We start from the raw sequence: 24,020 nt of genomic DNA, 5'->3' as shown, positions 1-24,020 counted from the left end.
GGATATTTACTTTGGCCCTATAGTCTTCAAAGGGATCCGAAATATCTGTTCTCAGATTCCTCAGAAATAAGGCTAGAAAAGAGATCCACGAAATACAGATGCAACTCTGTGAGATGAATTAACAGAACACTAAGCAGTTTCTCAGAAAGCTTCTTTCCAGATTTCATCTGAGGATATTTCCTTTTTCACCATACCCCTTTATGGGCTTCCAAATATCACTTGGCCAATTCCACAAGAACTGTCTTAGCGAAAGGCTTCTTGAGGGGAAAGCTGTAACTCTGAGAGATGATTTCACAGAACACAAAGAAGTTTCTCAGAAAGCTTCCTTCTCTTTGTTATCGGAGGATATTTCCTTTTGCCCTATAGTCTTCAAAGGGATCAGAAATATCTGTTCTCAGATTCCACAGAAATAAGGCTTGCCAAGTGATCCACGAAATACAGATGTAACTCTGTGAGATGAATTAACAGAACACTAAGCAGTTTCTCAGAAAGCTTCTTTCCAGATTTCATCTGATTATATTGCCTTTTTCACCATAGCCCTCTAGGGGATTCCAAATATCACTTTGCCAATTCCACAAGAACTGTCTTAGCGAAAGGCTTCTTGAGGGGAAAGCTGTAACTCTGTGAGATGATTTCACAGAACACAAAGAAGTTTCTGAGAAAGCTTCTTTCTCTTAGTTTTCGGAGGATATTTCCTTTGGCCCTATAGTCTTCAAAGGGATCCGAAATATCTGTTCTCAGATTCCACAGAAATAAGGCTAGCAAAGAGATCCACGAAATATAGATGTAACTCTGTGAGATGAATTAACAGAACACTAAGCAGTTTCTCAGAAAGCTTCTTTCCAGATTTCATCGGAGGATATTTCCTTTTCACCATAGCCCTCTATGGGCTTCCAAATATCACTTTGCCAATTCCACAAGAACTGTCTTAGCGAAAGGATTCTTGAGGGGAAAGCTGTAACTCTGTGAGCTCATTTCACAGAACACAAAGAAGTTTCTCAGAAAGCTTCTTTCTCTTAGTTTTCGGAGGATATTTCCTTTGGCCCTATAGTCTTCAAAGGGATCCGAAATATCTGTTCTCAGATTCCACAGAAATAAGGCTAGCAAAGAGATCCACGAAATATAGATGTAACTCTGTGAGATGAATTAACAGAACACTAAGCAGTTTCTCAGAAAGCTTCTTTCCAGATTTCATCGGAGGATATTTCCTGTTTCACCATAGCCCTCTATGGGCTTCCAAATATCACTTTTCAAATTCCACAAGAACTGTCTTAGCGAAAGGCTTCTTGAGGGGAAAGCTGTAACTCTGTGAGATGATTTCACAGAACACAAAGAAGTTTCTCAGAAAGCTTCTTTCTCTTAGTTTTCGGAGGATATTTCCTTTGGCCCTATAGTCTTCAAAGGGATCCGAAATATCTGTTCTCAGATTCCACAGAAATAAGGCTAGCAAAGAGATCCACGAAATATAGAAGTAACTCTGTGAGATGAATTAACAGAACACTAAGCGGTTTCTCAGAAAGCTTCTTTCCAGATTTCATCGGAGGATATTTCCTTTTTCACCATAGCCCTCTATGGGCTTCCAAATATCACTTTGCCAATTCCACAAGAAATGTCTTAGCGAAAGGCTTCATGAGGGGAAAGCTGTAACTCTGTGAGATGATTTCACAGAACACAAAGAAGTTTCTCAGAAAGCTTCTTTCTCTTAGTTATCGGAGGATATTTCCTTTGGCCCTATAGTCTTCAAAGGGATCCGAAATATCTGTTTTCAGATTCCACAGAAATAAGGCTAGCAAAGAGATCCACGAAATACAGATGTAACTCTGTGAGATGAATTAACAGAACACTAAGCAGTTTCTCAGAAAGCTTCTTTCCAGATTTCATCTGAGGATATTTCCTTTTTCACCATAGCCCTCTATGGGCTTCCAAATATCACTTTGCCAATTCCACAAGAACTGTCTTAGCGAAAGGCTTCTTGAGGGGAAAGCTGTAACTCTGAGAGATGATTTCACAGAACACAAAGAAGTTTCTCAGAAAGCTTCCTTCTCTTTGTTATCGGAGGATATTTCCTTTTGCCCTATAGTCTTCAAAGGGATCAGAAATATCTGTTCTCAGATTCCACAGAAATAAGGCTTGCCAAGTGATCCACGAAATACAGATGTAACTCTGTGAGATGAATTAACAGAACACTAAGCAGTTTCTCAGAAAGCTTCTTTCCAGATTTCATCTGATTATATTGCCTTTTTCACCATAGCCCTCTAGGGGATTCCAAATATCACTTTGCCAATTCCACAAGAACTGTCTTAGCGAAAGGCTTCTTGAGGGGAAAGCTGTAACTCTGTGAGATGATTTCACAGAACACAAAGAAGTTTCTGAGAAAGCTTCTTTCTCTTAGTTTTCGGAGGATATTTCCTTTGGCCCTATAGTCTTCAAAGGGATCCGAAATATCTGTTCTCAGATTCCACAGAAATAAGGCTAGCAAAGAGATCCACGAAATATAGATGTAACTCTGTGAGATGAATTAACAGAACACTAAGCAGTTTCTCAGAAAGCTTCTTTCCAGATTTCATCGGAGGATATTTCCTTTTCACCATAGCCCTCTATGGGCTTCCAAATATCACTTTGCCAATTCCACAAGAACTGTCTTAGCGAAAGGATTCTTGAGGGGAAAGCTGTAACTCTGTGAGCTCATTTCACAGAACACAAAGAAGTTTCTCAGAAAGCTTCTTTCTCTTAGTTTTCGGAGGATATTTCCTTTGGCCCTATAGTCTTCAAAGGGATCCGAAATATCTGTTCTCAGATTCCACAGAAATAAGGCTAGCAAAGAGATCCACGAAATATAGATGTAACTCTGTGAGATGAATTAACAGAACACTAAGCAGTTTCTCAGAAAGCTTCTTTCCAGATTTCATCGGAGGATATTTCCTTTTCACCATAGCCCTCTATGGGCTTCCAAATATCACTTTGCCAATTCCACAAGAACTGTCTTAGCGAAAGGCTTCTTGAGGGGAAAGCTGTAACTCTGTGAGCTCATTTCACAGAACACAAAGAAGTTTCTCAGAAAGCTTCTTTCTCTTAGTTTTCGGAGGATATTTCCTTTGGCCCTATAGTCTTCAAAGGGATCCGAAATATCTGTTCTCAGATTCCACAGAAATAAGGCTAGCAAAGAGATCCACGAAATATAGATGTAACTCTGTGAGATGAATTAACAGAACACTAAGCAGTTTCTCAGAAAGCTTCTTTCCAGATTTCATCGGAGGATATTTCCTGTTTCACCATAGCCCTCTATGGGCTTCCAAATATCACTTTGCAAATTCCACAAGAACTGTCTTAGCGAAAGGCTTCTTGAGGGGAAAGCTGTAACTCTGTGAGATGATTTCACAGAACGCAAAGAAGTTTCTCAGAAAGCTTCTTTCTCTTAGTTATCGGAGGATATTTCCTTTGGCCCTATAGTCTTCAAAGGGATCCGAAATATCTGTTCTCAGATTCCACAGAAATAAGGCTAGCAAAGAGATCCACGAAATATAGAAGTAACTCTGTGAGATGAATTAACAGAACACTAAGCGGTTTCTCAGAAAGCTTCTTTCCAGATTTCATCGGAGGATATTTCCTTTTTCACCATAGCCCTTTATGGGCTTCCAAATATCACTTTGCCAATTACACAAGAAATGTCTTAGCGAAAGGCTTCATGAGGGGAAAGCTGTAACTCTGTGAGATGATTTCAAAGAACACAAAGAAGTTTCTCAGAAAGCTTCTTTCTCTTAGTTATCGGAGGATATTTCCTTTGGCCCTATAGTCTTCAAAGGGATCCGAAATATCTGTTTTCAGATTCCACAGAAATAAGGCTAGCAAAGAGATCCACGAAATACAGATGTAACTCTGTGAGATGAATTAACAGAACACTAAGCAGTTTCTCAGAAAGCTTCTTTCCAGATTTCATCTGAGGATATTTCCTTTTTCACCATAGCCCTCTATGGGCTTCCAAATATCACTTTGCCAATTCCACAAGAACTGTCTTAGCGAAAGGCTTCTTGAGGGGAAAGCTGTAACTCTGTGAGATGATTTCACAGAACGCAAAGAAGTTTCTCAGAAAGCTTCTTTCTCTTAGTTATCGTAGGATATTTCCTTTGGCCCTATAGTCTACAAAGGGATCCGAAATATCTGTTCTCAGATTCCACAGAAATAAGGCTAGCAAAGTGATCCACGAAATACAGCTGTAACACTGTGAGATGAATTAACAGAACACTAAGCAGTTTCTCAGAAAGCTTCTTTCCAGATTTCATCTGATTATATTTCCTTTTTCACCATACCCCTCTATGGGCTTCCAAATATCACTTTGCCAATTCCACAAGAACTGTCTTAGCGAAAGGCTTCTTGAGGGGAAAGCTGTAACTCTGTGAGATGATTTCACAGAACACAAAGAAGTTTCTCAGAAAGCTTCTTTCTCTTAGTTATCGGAAGATATTTCCTTTGGCCCTATAGTCTTCAAAGGGATCCGAAATATCTGTTCTCAGATTCCACAGAAATAACGCTAGCAAAGAGATCCACGAAATATAGAAGTAACTCTGTGAGATGAATTAACAGAACACTAAGCAGTTTCTCAGAAAGCTTCTTTCCAGATTTCATCGGAGGATATTTCCTTTTTCAACAAAGCCCTCTATGGGCTTCCAAATATCACTTTGCCAATTACACTAGAAATGTCTTAGCGAAAGTCTTCTTCAGGGGAAAGCTGTAACTCTGTGAGATGATTTCGCAGAACACAAAGAAGTTTCTCAGAAAGCTTCTTTCTCTTAGTTATCGGAGGATATTTCCTTTGGCCCTATAGTCTTCAAAGGGATCCGAAATATCTGTTCTCAGATTCCACAGAAATAAGGCTAGCAAAGAGATCCACGAAATACAGATGTAACTCTGTGAGATGAATTAACAGAACACTAAGCAGTTTCTCAGAAAGCTTCTTTCCAGATTTCATCTGAGGATATTTCCTTTTTCACCATAGCCCTCTATGGGTTTCCAAATATCACTTCGCCAATTCCACAAGAACTGTCTTAGCGAAAGGCTTCTTGAGGGGAAAGCTGTAACTCTGTGAGATGATTTCACAGAACACAAAGAAGTTTCTCAGAAAGCTTCTTTCTCTTTGTTATCGGAGGATATTTCCTTTTGCCCTATAGTCTTCAAAGGGATCCGAAATATCTGTTCTCAGATTCCACAGAAATAAGGCTTGCCAAGTGATCCACGAAATACAGCTGTAACTCTGTGAGATGAATTAACAGAACACTAAGAAGTTTCTCAGAAAGCTTCTTTCCATATTTCATCTGATTATATTGCCTTTTTCACCATAGCCCTCTATGGGCTTCCAAATATCACTTTGCCAATTCCACAAGAACTGTCTTAGCGAAAGGCTTCTTGAGGGGAAAGCTGTAACTCTGTGAGATGATTTCACAGAACACAAAGAAGTTTCTCAGAAAGCTTCTTTCTCTTAGTTATCGTAGGATATTTCCTTTGGCCCTATAGTCTACAAAGGGATCCGAAATATCTGTTCTCAGATTCCATAGAAATAAGGCTAGCAAAGTGATCCACGAAATACAGCTGTAACTCTGTGAGATGAATTAACAGAACACTAAGCAGTTTCTCAGAAAGCTTCTTTCCAGATTTCATCTGATTATATTGCCTTTTTCACCATAGCCCTCTATGGGCTTCCAAATATCACTTTGCCAATTCCACAAGAACTGTCTTAGCGAAAGGCTTCTTGAGGGGAAAGCTGTAACTCTGTGAGGTGATTACATAGAACACAAAGAAGTTTCTCAGAAAGCTTCTTTCTCTTAGTTATCGGAAGATATTTCCTTTGGCCCTATAGTCTTCAAAGGGATCCGAAATATCTGTTCTCAGATTCCACAGAAATAAGGCTAGCAAAGAGATCCACGAAATATATATGTAACTCTTTGAGATGAATTAACAGAACACTAAGCAGTTTCTCAGAAAGCTTCTTTCCAGATTTCATCTGAGGATACTTCCTTTTTCACCATAGCCCTCTATGGGCTTCCAAATATCACTTTGCCAATTCCACAAGAACTGTCTTAGCGAAAGGCTTCTTGGGGGGAAAGCTGTAACTCTGTGAGCTCATTTCACAGAACACAAAGAAGTTTCTCAGAAAGCTTCTTTCTCTTAGTTTTCGGAGGATATTTCCTTTGGCCCTATAGTCTTCAAAGGGATCCGAAATATCTGTTCTCAGATTCCACAGAAATAAGGCTAGCAAAGAGATCCACGAAATATAGATGTAACTCTGTGAGATGAGTTAACAGAACACTAAGCAGTTTCTCAGAAAGCTTCTTTCCAGATTTCATCTGAGGATATTTCCTTTTTCACCATAGCCCTCTATGGGCTTCCAAATATCACTTTGCCAATTCCACAAGAACTGTCTCAGCGAAAGGCTTCTTGAGGGGAAAGCTGTAACTCTGTGAGATGATTTCACAGAACACAAAGAAGTTTCTCAGAAAGCTTCTTTCTCTTAGTTATCGGAGGATATTTCCTTTGGCCCTATAGTCTTCAAAGGAATCCGAAATATCTGTTTTCAGATTCCACAGAAATAAGGCTAGCAAAGAGATCCACGAAATACAGATGTAACTCTGTGAGATGAATTAACAGAACACTATGCAGTTTCTCAGAAAGCTTCTTTCCAGATTTCATCTGAGGATATTTCCTTTTTCACCATAGCCCTCTATGGGCTTCCAAATATCACTTTGCCAATTCCACAAGAACTGTCTTAGCGAAAGGCTTCTTGAGGGGAAAGCTGTAACTCTGTGAGATGATTTCACAGAACACAAAGAAGTTTCTCAGAAAGCTTCTTTCTCTTTGTTATCGGAGGATATTTCCTTTGGCCCTATAGTCTTCAAAGGGATCCGAAATATCTGTTCTCAGATTCCACAGAAATAACGCTAGCAAAGAGATCCACGAAATATAGAAGTAACTCTGTGAGATGAATTAACAGAACACTAAGCAGTTTCTCAGAAAGCTTCTTTCCAGATTTCATCGGAGGATATTTCCTTTTTCAACATAGCCCTCTATGGGCTTCCAAATATCACTTTGCCAATTACACAAGAAATGTCTTAGCGAAAGTCTTCTTGAGAGGAAAGCTGTAACTCTGTGAGATGATTTCACAGAACACAAAGAAGTTCCTCAGAAAGCTTCTTTCTCTTAGTTATCGGAGGATATTTCCTTTGGCCCTATAGTCTTCAAAGGGATCCGAAATATCTGTTCTCAGATTCCACAGAAATAAGGCTAGCAAAGAGATCCACGAAATATAGATGTAACTCTGTGAGATGAGTTAACAGAACACTAAGCAGTTTCTCAGAAAGCTTCTTTCCAGATTTCATCTGAGGATATTTCCTTTTTCACCATAGCCCTCTATGGGCTTCCAAATATCACTTTGCCAATTCCACAAGAACTGTCTCAGCGAAAGGCTTCTTGAGGGGAAAGCTGTAACTCTGTGAGATGATTTCACAGAACACAAAGAAGTTTCTCAGAAAGCTTCTTTCTCTTAGTTATCGGAGGATATTTCCTTTGGCCCTATAGTCTTCAAAGGGATCCGAAATATCTGTTCTTAGATTCCACAGAAATAAGGCTAGCAAAGAGATCCACGAAATACAGATGTAACTCTGTGAGATGAATTAACAGAACACTGAGCAGTTTCTCAGAAAGCTTCTTTCCAGATTTCATCGGAGGATATTTCCTTTTTCACCATAGCCCTCTATGGGCTTCCAAATATCACTTTGCCAATTCCACAAGAACTGTCTTAGCGAAAGGATTCTTGAGGGGAAGGCTGTAACTCTGTGAGATGATTTCACAGAACACAAAGAAGTTTCTCAGAAAGCTTCTTTCTCTTAGTTATCGGAGGATATTTCCTTTGGCCCTATAGTCTTCAAAGGAATCCGAAATATATGTTTTCAGATTCCACAGAAATAAGGCTAGCAAAGAGATCCACGAAATACAGATGTAACTCTGTGAGATGAATTAACAGAACACTAAGCAGTTTCTCAGAAAGCTTCTTTCCAGATTTCATCTGATTATATTGCCTTTTTCACCATAGCCCTCTATGGGCTTCCAAATATCACTTTGCCAATTCCACAAGAACTGTCTTAGCGAAAGGCTTCTTGAGGGGAAAGCTGTAACTCTGTGAAATGATTTCACAGAACACAAAGAAGTTTCTCAGAAAGCTTCTTTCTCTTAGTTTTCGGAGGATATTTCCTTTGGCCCTATAGTCTTCAAAGGGATCCGAAATATCTGTTCTCAGATTCCACAGAAATAAGGCTAGCAAAGAGATCCACGAAATATAGATGTAACTCTGTGAGATGAATTAACAGAACACTAAGCAGTTTCTCAGAAAGCTTCTTTCCAGATTTCATCTGAGGATATTTCCTTTTTCACCATAGCCCTCTATGGGCTTCCAAATATCACTTTGCCAATTCCACAAGAACTGTCTCAGCGAAAGGCTTATTGAGGGGAAAGCTGTAACTCTGTGAGATGATTTCACAGAACACAAAGAAGTTTCTCAGAAAGCTTCTTTCTCTTAGTTATCGGAGGATATTTCCTTTGGCCCTATAGTCTTCAAAGGGATCCGAAATATCTGTTCTTAGATTCCACAGAAATAAGGCTAGCAAAGAGATCCACGAAATACAGATGTAACTCTGTGAGATGAATTAACAGAACACTGAGCAGTTTCTCAGAAAGCTTCTTTCCAGATTTCATCTGAGGATATTTCCTTTTTCACCATAGCCCTCTATGGGCTTCCAAATATCACTTGGCCAATTCCACAAGAACTGTCTTAGCGAAAGGCTTCTTGAGGGGAAATCTGTAACTCTGTGAGATGATTTCACAGAACACAAAGAAGTTTCTCAGAAAGCTTCTTTCTCTTAGTTATCGGAGAATATTTCCTTTGGCCCTATAGTCTACAAAGGGATCCGAAATATCTGTTCTCAGATTCCACAGAAATAAGGCTAGCCAAGTGATCCACGAAATACAGCTGTAACTCTGTGAGATGAATTAACAGAACACTAAGCAGTTTCTCAGAAAGCTTCTTTCCAGATTTCATCTGATTATATTGCCTTTTTCACCATAGCCCTCTATGGGCTTCCAAATATCACTTTGCCAATTCCACAAGAACTGTCTTAGCGAAAGGCTTCTTGAGGGGAAAGCTGTAACTCTGTGAGGTGATTACATAGAACACAAAGAAGTTTCTCAGAAAGCTTCTTTCTCTTAGTTATCGGAGGATATTTCCTTTGGCCCTATAGTCTTCAAAGGAATCCGAAATATCTGTTCTCAGATTCCACAGAAATAAGGCTAGCAAAGAGATCCACGAAATACAGATGTAACTCTGTGAGATGAATTAACAGAACACTAAGCAGTTTCTCAGAAAGCTTCTTTCCAGATTTCATCTGAGGATATTTCCTTTTTCACCATAGCCCTCTATGGGCTTCCAAATATCACTTTGCCAATTCCACAAGAACTATCTTAGCAAAAGGCTTCTTGAGGGGAAAGCTGTAACTCTGTGAAATGATTTCACAGAACACAAAGAAGTTTCTCAGAAAGCTTCTTTCTCTTAGTTTTCGGAGGATATTTCCTTTGGCCCTATAGTCTTCAAAGGGATCCGAAATATCTGTTCTCAGATTCCACAGAAATAAGGCTAGCAAAGAGATCCACGAAATATAGATGTAACTCTGTGAGATGAATTAACAGAACACTAAGCAGTTTCTCAGAAAGCTTCTTTCCAGATTTCATCGGAGGATATTTCCTTTTTCACCATAGCCCTCTATGGGCTTCCAAATATCACTTTGCCAATTCCACAAGAACTGTCTTAGCGAAAGGCTTCTTGAGGGGAAAGCTGTAACTCTGTGAGATGATTTCACAGAACACAAAGAAGTTTCTCAGAAAGCTTCTTTCTCTTTGTTATCGGAGGATATTTCCTTTGGCACTATAGTCTTAAAAGGGATCCGAAATATCTGTTCTCAGATTCCACAGAAATAACGCTAGCAAAGAGATCCACGAAATATAGAAGTAACTCTGTGAGATGAATTATCAGAACACTAAGCAGTTTCTCAGAAAGCTTCTTTCCAGATTTCATCGGAGGATATTTCCTTTTTCACCATAGCCCTCTATGGGCTTCCAAATATCACTTTGCCAATTCCACAAGAACTGTCTTAGCGAAAGGCTTCTTGAGGGGAAAGCTGTAACTCTGTGAGATGATTTCACAGAACACAAAGAAGTTTCTCAGAAAGCTTCTTTCTCTTAGTTATCGGAGGATATTTCCTTTGGCCCTATAGTCTACAAAGGGATCCGAAATATCTGTTCTCAGATTCCACAGAAAGAAGGCTAGCCAAGTGATCCACGAAATACAGATGTAACTCTGTGAGATGAATTAACAGAACACTAAGCAGTTTCTCAGAAAGCTTCTTTCCAGATTTCATCTGATTATATTGCCTTTTTCACCATAGCCCTCTATGGGCTTCCATATATCACTTTGCCAATTCCACAAGAACTGTTAGCGAAAGGCTTCTTGAGGGGAAAGATGTAACTCTGTGAGGTGATTACATAGAACACAAAGAAGTTTCTCAGAAAGCTTCTTTCTCTTAGTTATCGGAGGATATTTCATTTGGCCCTATAGTCTTCAAAGGGATCCGAAATATCTGTTCTCAGATTCCACAGAAATAAGGCTAGCAAAGAGATCCACGAAATACAGATGTAACTCTGTGAGATGAATTAACAGAACACTAAGCAGTTTCTCAGAAAGCTTCTTTCCAGATTTCATCTGAGGATATTTCATTTTTCACCATAGCCCTCTATGGGCTTCCAAATATCACTTTGCCAATTCCACAAGAACTGTCTTAGCGAAAGGCTTCTTGAGGGGAAAGCTGTAACTCTGTGAGATGATTTCACAGAACACAAAGAAGTTTCTCAGAAAGCTTCTTTCTCTTAGTTTTCGGAGGATATTTCCTTTGGCCCTATAGTCTTCAAAGGGATCCGAAATATCTGTTCTCAGATTCCACAGAAATAAGGCTAGCAAAGAGATCCACGAAATATAGATGTAACTCTGTGAGATGAATTAACAGAACACTAAGCAGTTTCTCAGAAAGCTTCTTTCCAGATTTCATCGGAGGATATTTCCTTTTTCACCATAGCCCTCTATGGGCTTCCAAATATCACTTTGCCAATTCCACAAGAACTGTCTTAGCGAAAGGCTTCTTGAGGGGAAAGCTGTAACTCTGTGAGCTCATTTCACAGAACACAAAGAAGTTTCTCAGAAAGCTTCTTTCTCTTAGTTTTCGGAGGATATTTCCTTTGGCCCTATAGTCTTCAAAGGGATCCGAAATATCTGTTCTCAGATTCCACAGAAATAAGGCTAGCAAAGAGATCCACGAAATATAGATGTAACTCTGTGAGATGAATTAACAGAACACTAAGCAGTTTCTCAGAAAGCTTCTTTCCAGATTTCATCTGAGGATATTTCCTTTTTCACCATAGCCCTCTATGGGCTTCCAAATATCACTTTGCCAATTCCACAAGAACTGTCTTAGCGAAAGGCTTCTTGAGGGGAAAGCTGTAACTCTGTGAGATGATTTCACAGAACACAAAGAAGTTTCTCAGAAAGCTTCTTTCTCTTGGTTATCGGAGGATATTTCCTTTGGCCCTATAGTCTTCAAAGGGATCCGAAATATCTGTTCTCAGATTCCACAGAAATAAGGCTAGCAAAGAGATCCACGAAATACAGATGTAACTCTGTGAGATGAATTAACAGAACGCTAAGCAGTTTCTCAGAAAGCTTCTTTCCAGATTTCATCTGAGGATATTTCCTTTTTCACCATCGCCCTCTATGGGCTTCCAAATATCACTTTGCCAATTCCACAAGAACTGTCTTAGCGAAAGGCTTCTTGAGGGGAAAGCTGTAACTCTGTGAGATGATTTCACAGAACACAAAGAAGTTTCTCAGAAAGCTTCTTTCTCTTAGTTATCGGAGGATATTTCCTTTGGCCCAATAGTCTTCAAAGGGATACGAAATATCTGTTGTCAGATTCCACAGAAATAAGGCTAGCCAAGTGATCCACGAAATACAGATGTAACTCTGTGAGATGAATTAACAGAACACTAAGGAGTTTCTCAGAAAGCTTCTTTCCAGATTTCATCTGATTATACTGCCTTTTTCACCATAGCCCTCTATGGGCTTCCAAATATCACTTTGCCAATTCCACAAGAACTGTCTTAGCGAAAGGCTTCTTGAGGGGAAAGCTGTAACTCTGTGAGGTGATTACATAGAACACAAAGAAGTTTCTCAGAAAGCTTCTTTCTCTTAGTTATCGGAGGATATTTCCTTTGGCCCTATAGTCTTCAAAGGGATCCGAAATATCTGTTCTCAGATTCCACAGAAATAAGGGTAGCAAAGAGATCCACGAAATACAGATGTAACTCTGTGAGATGAAGTAACAGAACACTAAGCAGTTTCTCAGAAAGCTTCTTTCCAGATTTCATCTGAGGATATTTCCTTTTTCACCTTAGCCCTCTATGGGCTTCCAAATATCACTTTGCCAATTCCACAAGAACTGTCTTAGCAAAAGGCTTCTTGAGGGGAAAGCTGTAACTCTGTGAGATGATTTCACAGAACACAAAGAAGTTTCTCAGAAAGCTTCTTTCTCTTAGTTTTCGGAGGATATTTCCTTTGGCCCTATAGTCTTCAAAGGGATCCGAAATATCTGTTCTCAGATTCCACAGAAATAAGGCTAGCAAAGAGATCCACGAAATATAGATGTAACTCTGTGAGATGAATTAACAGAACACTAAGCAGTTTCTCAGAAAGCTTCTTTCCAGATTTCATCGGAGGATATTTCCTTTTTCACCATAGCCCTCTATGGGCTTCCAAATATCACTTTGCCAATTCCACAAGAACTGTCTTAGCGAAAGGCTTCTTGAGGGGATAACTGTAACTCTGTGAGCTCATTTCACAGAACACAAAGAAGTTTCTCAGAAAGCTTCTTTCTCTTAGTTTTCGGAGGATATTTCCTTTGGCCCTATAGTCTTCAAAGGGATCCGAAATATGTGTTCTCAGATTCCACAGAAATAAGGCTAGCAAAGAGATCCACGAAATATAGATGTAACTCTGTGAGGTGAATTAACAGAACACTAAGCAGTTTCTCAGAAAGCTTCTTTCCAGATTTCATCTGAGGATATTTCCTTTTTCACCATTGCCCTCTATGGGCTTCCAAATATCACTTTGCCAATTCCACAAGAACTGTCTCAGCGAAAGGCTTCTTGAGGGGAAAGCTGTAACTCTGTGAGATGATTTCACAGAACACAAAGAAGTTTCTCAGAAAGCTTCTTTCTCTTAGTTATCGGAGGATATTTCCTTTGGCCCTATAGTCTTCAAAGGGATCCGAAATATCTGTTCTCAGATTCCACAGAAATAAGGCTAGCAAAGAGATCCACGAAATACAGATGTAACTCTGTGAGATGAATTAACAGAACACTAAGCATTTTCTCAGAAAGCTTCTTTCCAGATTTCATCGGAGGATATTTCCTTTTTCACCATAGCCCTCTATGGGCTTCCAAATATCACTTGCCAATTCCACAAGAACTGTCTTAGCGAAAGGCTTCTTGAGGGGAAAGCTGTAACTCTGTGAGATGATTTCACAGAACACAAAGAAGTTTCTCAGAAAGCTTCTTTCTCTTAGTTATCGGAGGATATTTCCTTTGGCCCAATAGTCTTCAAAGGGATACGAAATATCTGTTCTCAGATTCCACAGAAATAAGGCTAGCCAAGTGATCCACGAAATACAGATGTAACTCTGTGAGATGAATTAACAGAACACTAAGCAGTTTCTCAGAAATCTTCTTTCCAGATTTCATCTGAGGATATTTCCTTTTTCACCATAGCCCTCTAAGGGCTTCCAAATATCACTTTGCCAATTCCACAAGAACTGTCTTAGCGAAAGGCTTCTTGAGGGGAAATCTTAACTCTGTGAGATGATTACATAGAACACAAAGAAATTTCTCACAAAGCTTCTTTCTCTTTGTTATCTGAGGATATTTCCTTTGGCCCTATAGTCTTCAAAGGGATCCGAAATATCTGTTCTCAGATTCCACAGAAATAAGGCTAGCAAAGAGATCCACGAAATACAGATGTAACTCTGTGAGATGAATTAACAGAACACTAAGCAGTTTCTCAGAAAGCTTCTTTCCAGATTTCATCGGAGGATATTTCCTTTTTCACCATAGACTTCTATGGGCTTCCAAATATCACTTTGCCAATTCCACAAGAACTGTCTTAGCGAAAGGCTTCTTGAGGGGAAAGCTGTAACTCTGTGAGATGATTTCACAGAACATAAAGAAGTTTCTCAGAAAGCTTCTTTCTCTTAGTTATCAGAGGATATTTCCTTTGGCCCTATAGTCTTCAAAGGGATCCGAAATATCTGTTCTCAGATTCCACAGAAATAAGGCTACCAAAGAGATCCACGAAATACAGATGTAACTCTGTGAGATGAATTAACAGAACACTAAGCAGTTTCTCAGAAAGCTTCTTTCCAGATTTCATCTGAGGATATTTCCTTTTTCACCATAGCCCTCTATGGGCTTCCAAATATCACTTTGCCAATTCCATAAGAACTGTCTTAGCGAAAGGCTTCTTGAGGGGAAAGCTGTAACTCTGTGAGATGATTTCACAGAACACAAAGAAGTTTCTCAGAAAGCTTCCTTTTCTTTGTTATCCGAGGATATTTCCTTTGGCCCTATAGTCTTCAAAGGGATCCGAAATATCTGTTCTCAGATTCCACAGAAATAAGCCTAGCAAAGAGATCCACGAAATACAGATGTAACTCTGTGAGATGAATTAACAGAACACTGAGCAGTTTCTCAGAAAGCTTCTTTCCAGATTTCATCGGAGGATATTTCCTTTTTCACCATAGCCCTCTATGGGCTTCCAAATATCACTTTGCCAATTCCACAAGAACTGTCTTAGCGAAAGGCTTCTTGAGGGGAAAGCTGTAACTCTGTGAGATGATTTCACAGAACACAAAGAAGTTTCTCAGAAAGCTTCTTTCTCTTAGTTATCGGAGGATATTTCCTTTGGCCCTATAGTCTACAAAGGGATCCGAAATATCTGTTCTCAGATTCCACAGAAATAAGGCTGGCCAAGTGATCCACGAAATACAGATGTAACTCTGTGAGATGAATTAACAGAACACTAAGCAGTTTCTCAGAAAGCTTCTTTCCAGATTTCATCTGATTATATTGCCTTTTTCACCATAGCCCTCTATGGGCTTCCAAATATCACTTTGCCAATTCCACAAGAACTGTCTTAGCGAAAGGCTTCTTGAGGGGAAAGCTGTAACTCTGTGAGGTGATTACATAGAACACAAAGAAGTTTCTCAGAAAGCTTCTTTCTCTTAGTTATCGGAGGATATTTCCTTTGGCCCTATAGTCTTCAAAGGGATCCGAAATATCTGTTCTTAGATTCCACAGAAATAAGGCTAGCAAAGAGATCCACGAAATACAGATGTAACTCTGTGAGATGAATTAACAGAACACTGAGCAGTTTCTCAGAAAGCTTCTTTCCAGATTTCATCGGAGGATATTTCCTTTTTCACCATAGCCCTCTATGGGCTTCCAAATATCACTTTGCCAATTCCACAAGAACTGCCTTAGCGAAAGGATTCTTGAGGGGAAAGCTGTAACTCTGTGAGATGATTTCACAGAACACAAAGAAGTTTCTCAGAAAGCTTCTTTCTCTTAGTTATCGGAGGATATTTCCTTTGGCCCTATAGTCTTCAAAGGGATCCGAAATATCTGTTTTCAGATTCCACAGAAATAAGGCTAACAAAGAGATCCACGAAATACAGATGTAACTCTGTGAGATGAATTAACAGAACACTAAGCAGTTTCTCAGAAAGCTTCTTTCCAGATTTCATCTGAGGATAATTCCTTTTTTACCATAGCCCTCTATGGGCTTCCAAATATCACTTTGCCAATTCCACAAGAACTGTCTTAGCGAAAGGCTTCTTGAGGGGAAAGCTGTAACTCTGTGAGATGATTTCACAGAACACAAAGAAGTTTCTGAGAAATCTTCTTTCTCTTATTTATCGGAGGATATTTCCTTTGGCCCAATAGTCTTCAAAGGGATACGAAATATCTGTTGTCAGATTCCACAGAAATAAGGCTAGCCAAGTGATCCACGAAATACAGATGTAACACTGTGAGATGAATTAACAGAACACTAAGCAGTTTCTCAGAAAGCTTCTTTCCAGATTTCATCGGAGGATATTTCCTTTTTCACCATAGCCCTCTATGGGCTTCCAAATATCACTTTGCCAATTCCACAAGAACTGTCTTAGCGAAAGGCTTCTTGAGGGGAAAGCTTAACTCTATGAGATGATTACATAGAACACAAAGAAATTTCTCACAAAGCTTCTTTCTCTTTGTTATCTGAGGATATTTCCTTTGGCCCTATAGTCTTCAAAGGGATCCGAAATATCTGTTCTCAGATTCCACAGAAATAAGGCTAGCAAAGAGATCCACGAAATACAGATGTAACTCTGTGAGATGAATTAACAGAACACTAAGCAGTTTCTCAGAAAGCTTCTTTCCAGATTTCATCGGAGGATATTTCCTTTTTCTCCATAGAACTCTATGGGCTTCCAAATATCACTTTGCCAATTCCACAAGAAATGTCTTAGCGAAAGGCTTCATGAGGGGAAAGCTGTAACTCTGTGAGATGAATTCACAGAACACAAAGAAGTTTCTCAGAAAGCTTCTTTCTCTTAGTTATCGGAGGATATTTCCTTTGGCCCTATACTCTTCAAAGGGATCCGAAATATCTGTTTTCAGATTCCACAGAAATAAGGCTAGCAAAGAGATCCACGAAATACAGATGTAACTCTGTGAGATGAATTAACAGAACACTAAGCAGTTTCTCAGAAAGCTTCTTTCCAGATTTCATCGGAGGATATTTCCTTTTTCACCATACCCCTCTATGGGCTTCCAAATATCACTTTGCCAATTCCACAAGAACTGTCTTAGCGAAAGGCTTCTTGAGGGGAAAGCTGTAACTCTGTGAGATGATTTCACAGAACACAAAGAAGTTTCTCAGAAAGCTTCCTTTTCTTTGTTATCCGAGGATATTTCCTTTGGCCCAATAGTCTTCAAAGGGATACGAAATATCTGTTGTCAGATTCCACAGAAATAAGGCTAGCCAAGTGATCCACGAAATACAGATGTAACTCTGTGAGATGAATTAACAGAACACTAAGGAGTTTCTCAGAAAGCTTCTTTCCAGATTTCATCTGATTATACTGCCTTTTTCACCATAGCCCTCTATGGGCTTCCAAATATCACTTTGCCAATTCCACAAGAACTGTCTTAGCGAAAGGCTTCTTGAGGGGAAAGCTGTAACTCTGTGAGGTGATTACATAGAACACAAAGAAGTTTCTCAGAAAGCTTCTTTCTCTTAGTTATCGGAGGATATTTCCTTTGGCCCTATAGTCTTCAAAGGGATCCGAAATATCTGTTCTCAGATTCCACAGAAATAAGGGTAGCAAAGAGATCCACGAAATACAGATGTAACTCTGTGAGATGAAGTAACAGAACACTAAGCAGTTTCTCAGAAAGCTTCTTTCCAGATTTCATCTGAGGATATTTCCTTTTTCACCTTAGCCCTCTATGGGCTTCCAAATATCACTTTGCCAATTCCACAAGAACTGTCTTAGCAAAAGGCTTCTTGAGGGGAAAGCTGTAACTCTGTGACATGATTTCACAGAACACAAAGAAGTTTCTCAGAAAGCTTCTTTCTCTTAGTTTTCGGAGGATATTTCCTTTGGCCCTATAGTCTTCAAAGGGATCCGAAATATCTGTTCTCAGATTCCACAGAAATAAGGCTAGCAAAGAGATCCACGAAATATAGATGTAACTCTGTGAGATGAATTAACAGAACACTAAGCAGTTTCTCAGAAAGCTTCTTTCCAGATTTCATCGGAGGATATTTCCTTTTTCACCATAGCCCTCTATGGGCTTCCAAATATCACTTTGCCAATTCCACAAGAACTGTCTTAGCGAAAGGCTTCTTGAGGGGATAACTGTAACTCTGTGAGCTCATTTCACAGAACACAAAGAAGTTTCTCAGAAAGCTTCTTTCTCTTAGTTTTCGGAGGATATTTCCTTTGGCCCTATAGTCTTCAAAGGGATCCGAAATATCTGTTCTCAGATTCCACAGAAATAAGGCTAGCAAAGAGATCCACGAAATATAGATGTAACTCTGTGAGGTGAATTAACAGAACACTAAGCAGTTTCTCAGAAAGCTTCTTTCCAGATTTCATCTGAGGATATTTCCTTTTTCACCATTGCCCTCTATGGACTTCCAAATATCACTTTGCCAATTCCACAAGAACTGTCTCAGCGAAAGGCTTCTTGAGGGGAAAGCTGTAACTCTGTGAGATGATTTCACAGAACACAAAGAAGTTTCTCAGAAAGCTTCTTTCTCTTAGTTATCGGAGGATATTTCCTTTGGCCCTATAGTCTTCAAAGGGATCCGAAATATCTGTTCTTAGATTCCACAGAAATAAGGCTAGCAAAGAGATCCACGAAATACAGATGTAACTCTGTGAGATGAATTAACAGAACACTGAGCAGTTTCTCAGAAAGCTTCTTTCCAGATTTCATCTGAGAATATTTCCTTTTTCACCATAGCCCTCTATGGGCTTCCAAATATCACTTTGCCAATTCCACAAGAACTGTCTTAGCGAAAGGATTCTTGAGGGGAAAGCTGTAACTCTGTGAGATGATTTCACAGAACACAAAGAAGTTTCTCAGAAAGCTTCTTTCTCTTAGTTATCGGAGGATATTTCCTTTGGCCCTATAGTCTTCAAAGGTATCCGAAATATCTGTTTTCAGATTCCACAGAAATAAGGCTAGCAAAGAGATCCACGAAATACAGATGTAACTCTGTGAGATGAATTAACAGAACACTATGCAGTTTCTCAGAAAGCTTCTTTCCAGATTTCATCTGAGGATATTTCCTTTTTCACCATAGCCCTCTATGGGCTTCCAAATATCACTTGGCCAATTCCACAAGAACTGTCTTAGCGAAAGGCTTCTTGAGGGGAAAGCTGTAACTCTGTGAGATGATTTCACAGAACACAAAGAAGTTTCTCAGAAAGCTTCTTTCTCTTTGTTATCGGAGGATATTTCCTTTGGCCCTATAGTCTTCAAAGGGATCCGAAATATCTGTTCTCAGATTCCACAGAAATAACGCTAGCAAAGAGATCCATGAAATATAGAAGTAACTCTGTGAGATGAATTAACAGAACACTAAGCAGTTTCTCAGAAAGCTTCTTTCCAGATTTCATCGGAGGATATTTCCTTTTTCAACATAGCCCTCTATGGGCTTCCAAATATCACTTTCCCAATTACACAAGAAATGTCTTAGCGAAAGTCTTCTTGAGGGGAAAGCTGTAACTCTGTGAGATGATTTCACAGAACACAAAGAAGTTTCTCAGAAAGCTTCTTTCTCTTAGTTATCGGAGGATATTTCCTTTGGCCCTATAGTCTTCAAAGGGATCCGAAATATCTGTTCTCAGATTCCACAGAAATAAGGCTAGCAAAGAGATCCACGAAATACAGATGTAACTCTGTGAGATGAAGTAACAGAACACTAAGCAGTTTCTCAGAAAGCTTCTTTCCAGATTTCATCTGAGGATATTTCCTTTTTCACCTTAGCCCTCTATGGGCTTCCAAATATCACTTTGCCAATTCCACAAGAACTGTCTTAGCAAAAGGCTTCTTGAGGGGAAAGCTGTAACTCTGTGACATGATTTCACAGAACACAAAGAAGTTTCTCAGAAAGCTTCTTTCTCTTAGTTTTCGGAGGATATTTCCTTTGGCCCTATAGTCTTCAAAGGGATCCGAAATATCTGTTCTCAGATTCCACAGAAATAAGGCTAGCAAAGAGATCCACGAAATATAGATGTAACTCTGTGAGATGAATTAACAGAACACTAAGCAGTTTCTCAGAAAGCTTCTTTCCAGATTTCATCGGAGGATATTTCCTTTTTCACCATAGCCCTCTATGGGCTTCCAAATATCACTTTGCCAATTCCACAAGAACTGTCTTAGCGAAAGGCTTCTTGAGGGGATAACTGTAACTCTGTGAGCTCATTTCACAGAACACAAAGAAGTTTCTCAGAAAGCTTCTTTCTCTTAGTTTTCGGAGGATATTTCCTTTGGCCCTATAGTCTTCAAAGGGATCCGAAATATCTGTTCTCAGATTCCACAGAAATAAGGCTAGCAAAGAGATCCACGAAATATAGATGTAACTCTGTGAGGTGAATTAACAGAACACTAAGCAGTTTCTCAGAAAGCTTCTTTCCAGATTTCATCTGAGGATATTTCCTTTTTCACCATTGCCCTCTAAGGACTTCCAAATATCACTTTGCCAATTCCACAAGAACTGTCTCAGCGAAAGGCTTCTTGAGGGGAAAGCTGTAACTCTGTGAGATGATTTCACAGAACACAAAGAAGTTTCTCAGAAAGCTTCTTTCTCTTAGTTATCGGAGGATATTTCCTTTGGCCCTATAGTCTTCAAAGGGATCCGAAATATCTGTTCTTAGATTCCACAGAAATAAGGCTAGCAAAGAGATCCACGAAATACAGATGTAACTCTGTGAGATGAATTAACAGAACACTGAGCAGTTTCTCAGAAAGCTTCTTTCCAGATTTCATCTGAGAATATTTCCTTTTTCACCATAGCCCTCTATGGGCTTCCAAATATCACTTTGCCAATTCCACAAGAACTGTCTTAGCGAAAGGATTCTTGAGGGGAAAGCTGTAACTCTGTGAGATGATTTCACAGAACACAAAGAAGTTTCTCAGAAAGCTTCTTTCTCTTAGTTATCGGAGGATATTTCCTTTGGCCCTATAGTCTTCAAAGGTATCCGAAATATCTGTTTTCAGATTCCACAGAAATAAGGCTAGCAAAGAGATCCACGAAATACAGATGTAACTCTGTGAGATGAATTAACAGAACACTATGCAGTTTCTCAGAAAGCTTCTTTCCAGATTTCATCTGAGGATATTTCCTTTTTCACCATAGCCCTCTATGGGCTTCCAAATATCACTTGGCCAATTCCACAAGAACTGTCTTAGCGAAAGGCTTCTTGAGGGGAAAGCTGTAACTCTGTGAGATGATTTCACAGAACACAAAGAAGTTTCTCAGAAAGCTTCTTTCTCTTTGTTATCGGAGGATATTTCCTTTGGCCCTATAGTCTTCAAAGGGATCCGAAATATCTGTTCTCAGATTCCACAGAAATAACGCTAGCAAAGAGATCCATGAAATATAGAAGTAACTCTGTGAGATGAATTAACAGAACACTAAGCAGTTTCTCAGAAAGCTTCTTTCCAGATTTCATCGGAGGATATTTCCTTTTTCAACATAGCCCTCTATGGGCTTCCAAATATCACTTTCCCAATTACACAAGAAATGTCTTAGCGAAAGTCTTCTTGAGGGGAAAGCTGTAACTCTGTGAGATGATTTCACAGAACACAAAGAAGTTTCTCAGAAAGCTTCTTTCTCTTAGTTATCGGAGGATATTTCCTTTGGCCCTATAGTCTTCAAAGGGATCCGAAATATCTGTTCTCAGATTCCACAGAAATAAGGCTAGCAAAGAGATCCACGAAATACAGATGTAACTCTGTGAGATGAATTAACAGAACACTAAGCATTTTCTCAGAAAGCTTCTTTCCAGATTTCATCTGAGGATATTTCCTTTTTCACCATAGCCCTCTATGGGCTTCCAAATATCACTTGCCAATTCCACAAGAACTGTCTTAGCGAAAGGCTTCTTGAGGGGAAAGCTGTAACTCTGTGAGATGATTTCACAGAACACAAAGAAGTTTCTCAGAAAGCTTCTTTCTCTTAGTTATCGGAGGATATTTCCTTTGGCCCAATAGTCTTCAAAGGGATACGAAATATCTGTTCTCAGATTCCACAGAAATAAGGCTAGCCAAGTGATCCACGAAATACAGATGTAACTCTGTGAGATGAATTAACAGAACACTAAGCAGTTTCTCAGAAATCTTCTTTCCAGATTTCATCTGAGGATATTTCCTTTTTCACCATAGCCCTCTATGGGCTTCCAAATATCACTTTGACAATTCCACAAGAACTGTCTTAGCGAAAGGCTTCTTGAGGGGAAATCTTAACTCTGTGAGATGATTACATAGAACACAAAGAAATTTCTCACAAAGCTTCTTTCTCTTTGTTATCTGAGGATATTTCCTTTGGCCCTATAGTCTTCAAAGGGATCCGAAATATCTGTTCTCAGATTCCACAGAAATAAGGCTAGCAAAGAGATCCACGAAATACAGATGTAACTCTGTGAGATGAATTAACAGAACACTAAGCAGTTTCTCAGAAAGCTTCTTTCCAGATTTCATCGGAGGATATTTCCTTTTTCACCATAGCCTTCTATGGGCTTCCAAATATCACTTTGCCAATTCCACAAGAACTGTCTTAGCGAAAGGCTTCTTGAGGGGAAAGCTGTAACTCTGTGAGATGATTTCACAGAACATAAAGAAGTTTCTCAGAAAGCTTCTTTCTCTTAGTTATCAGAGGATATTTCCTTTGGCCCTATAGTCTTCAAAGGGATCCGAAATATCTGTTCTCAGATTCCACAGAAATAAGGCTACCAAAGAGATCCACGAAATACAGATGTAACTCTGTGAGATGAATTAACAGAACACTAAGCAGTTTCTCAGAAAGCTTCTTTCCAGATTTCATCTGAGGATATTTCCTTTTTCACCATAGCCCTCTATGGGCTTCCAAATATCACTTTGCCAATTCCATAAGAACTGTCTTAGCGAAAGGCTTCTTGAGGGGAAAGCTGTAACTCTGTGAGATGATTTCACAGAACACAAAGAAGTTTCTCAGAAAGCTTCCTTTTCTTTGTTATCCGAGGATATTTCCTTTGGCCCTATAGTCTTCAAAGGGATCCGAAATATCTGTTCTCAGATTCCACAGAAATAAGCCTAGCAAAGAGATCCACGAAATACAGATGTAACTCTGTGAGATGAATTAACAGAACACTGAGCAGTTTCTCAGAAAGCTTCTTTCCAGATTTCATCGGAGGATATTTCCTTTTTCACCATAGCCCTCTATGGGCTTCCAAATATCACTTTGCCAATTCCACAAGAACTGTCTTAGCGAAAGGCTTCTTGAGGGGAAAGCTGTAACTCTGTGAGATGATTTCACAGAACACAAAGAAGTTTCTCAGAAAGCTTCTTTCTCTTAGTTATCGGAGGATATTTCCTTTGGCCCTATAGTCTACAAAGGGATCCGAAATATCTGTTCTCAGATTCCACAGAAATAAGGCTGGCCAAGTGATCCACGAAATACAGATGTAACTCTGTGAGATGAATTAACAGAACACTAAGCAGTTTCTCAGAAAGCTTCTTTCCAGATTTCATCTGATTATATTGCCTTTTTCACCATAGCCCTCTATGGGCTTCCAAATATCACTTTGCCAATTCCACAAGAACTGTCTTAGCGAAAGGCTTCTTGAGGGGAAAGCTGTAACTCTGTGAGGTGATTACATAGAACACAAAGAAGTTTCTCAGAAAGCTTCTTTCTCTTAGTTATCGGAGGATATTTCCTTTGGCCCTATAGTCTTCAAAGGGATCCGAAATATCTGTTCTTAGATTCCACAGAAATAAGGCTAGCAAAGAGATCCACGAAATACAGATGTAACTCTGTGAGATGAATTAACAGAACACTGAGCAGTTTCTCAGAAAGCTTCTTTCCAGATTTCATCGGAGGATATTTCCTTTTTCACCATAGCCCTCTATGGGCTTCCAAATATCACTTTGCCAATTCCACAAGAACTGTCTTAGCGAAAGGATTCTTGAGGGGAAAGCTGTAACTCTGTGAGATGATTTCACAGAACACAAAGAAGTTTCTCAGAAAGCTTCTTTCTCTTAGTTATCGGAGGATATTTCCTTTGGCCCTA

This window comes from Macaca mulatta, chromosome 6 (assembly GCF_049350105.2).
Source record: "Macaca mulatta isolate MMU2019108-1 chromosome 6, T2T-MMU8v2.0, whole genome shotgun sequence".
In the NCBI taxonomy this organism is placed as follows: Eukaryota; Metazoa; Chordata; class Mammalia; order Primates; family Cercopithecidae; genus Macaca; species Macaca mulatta.
This window is presented reverse-complemented; position numbering follows the sequence as displayed.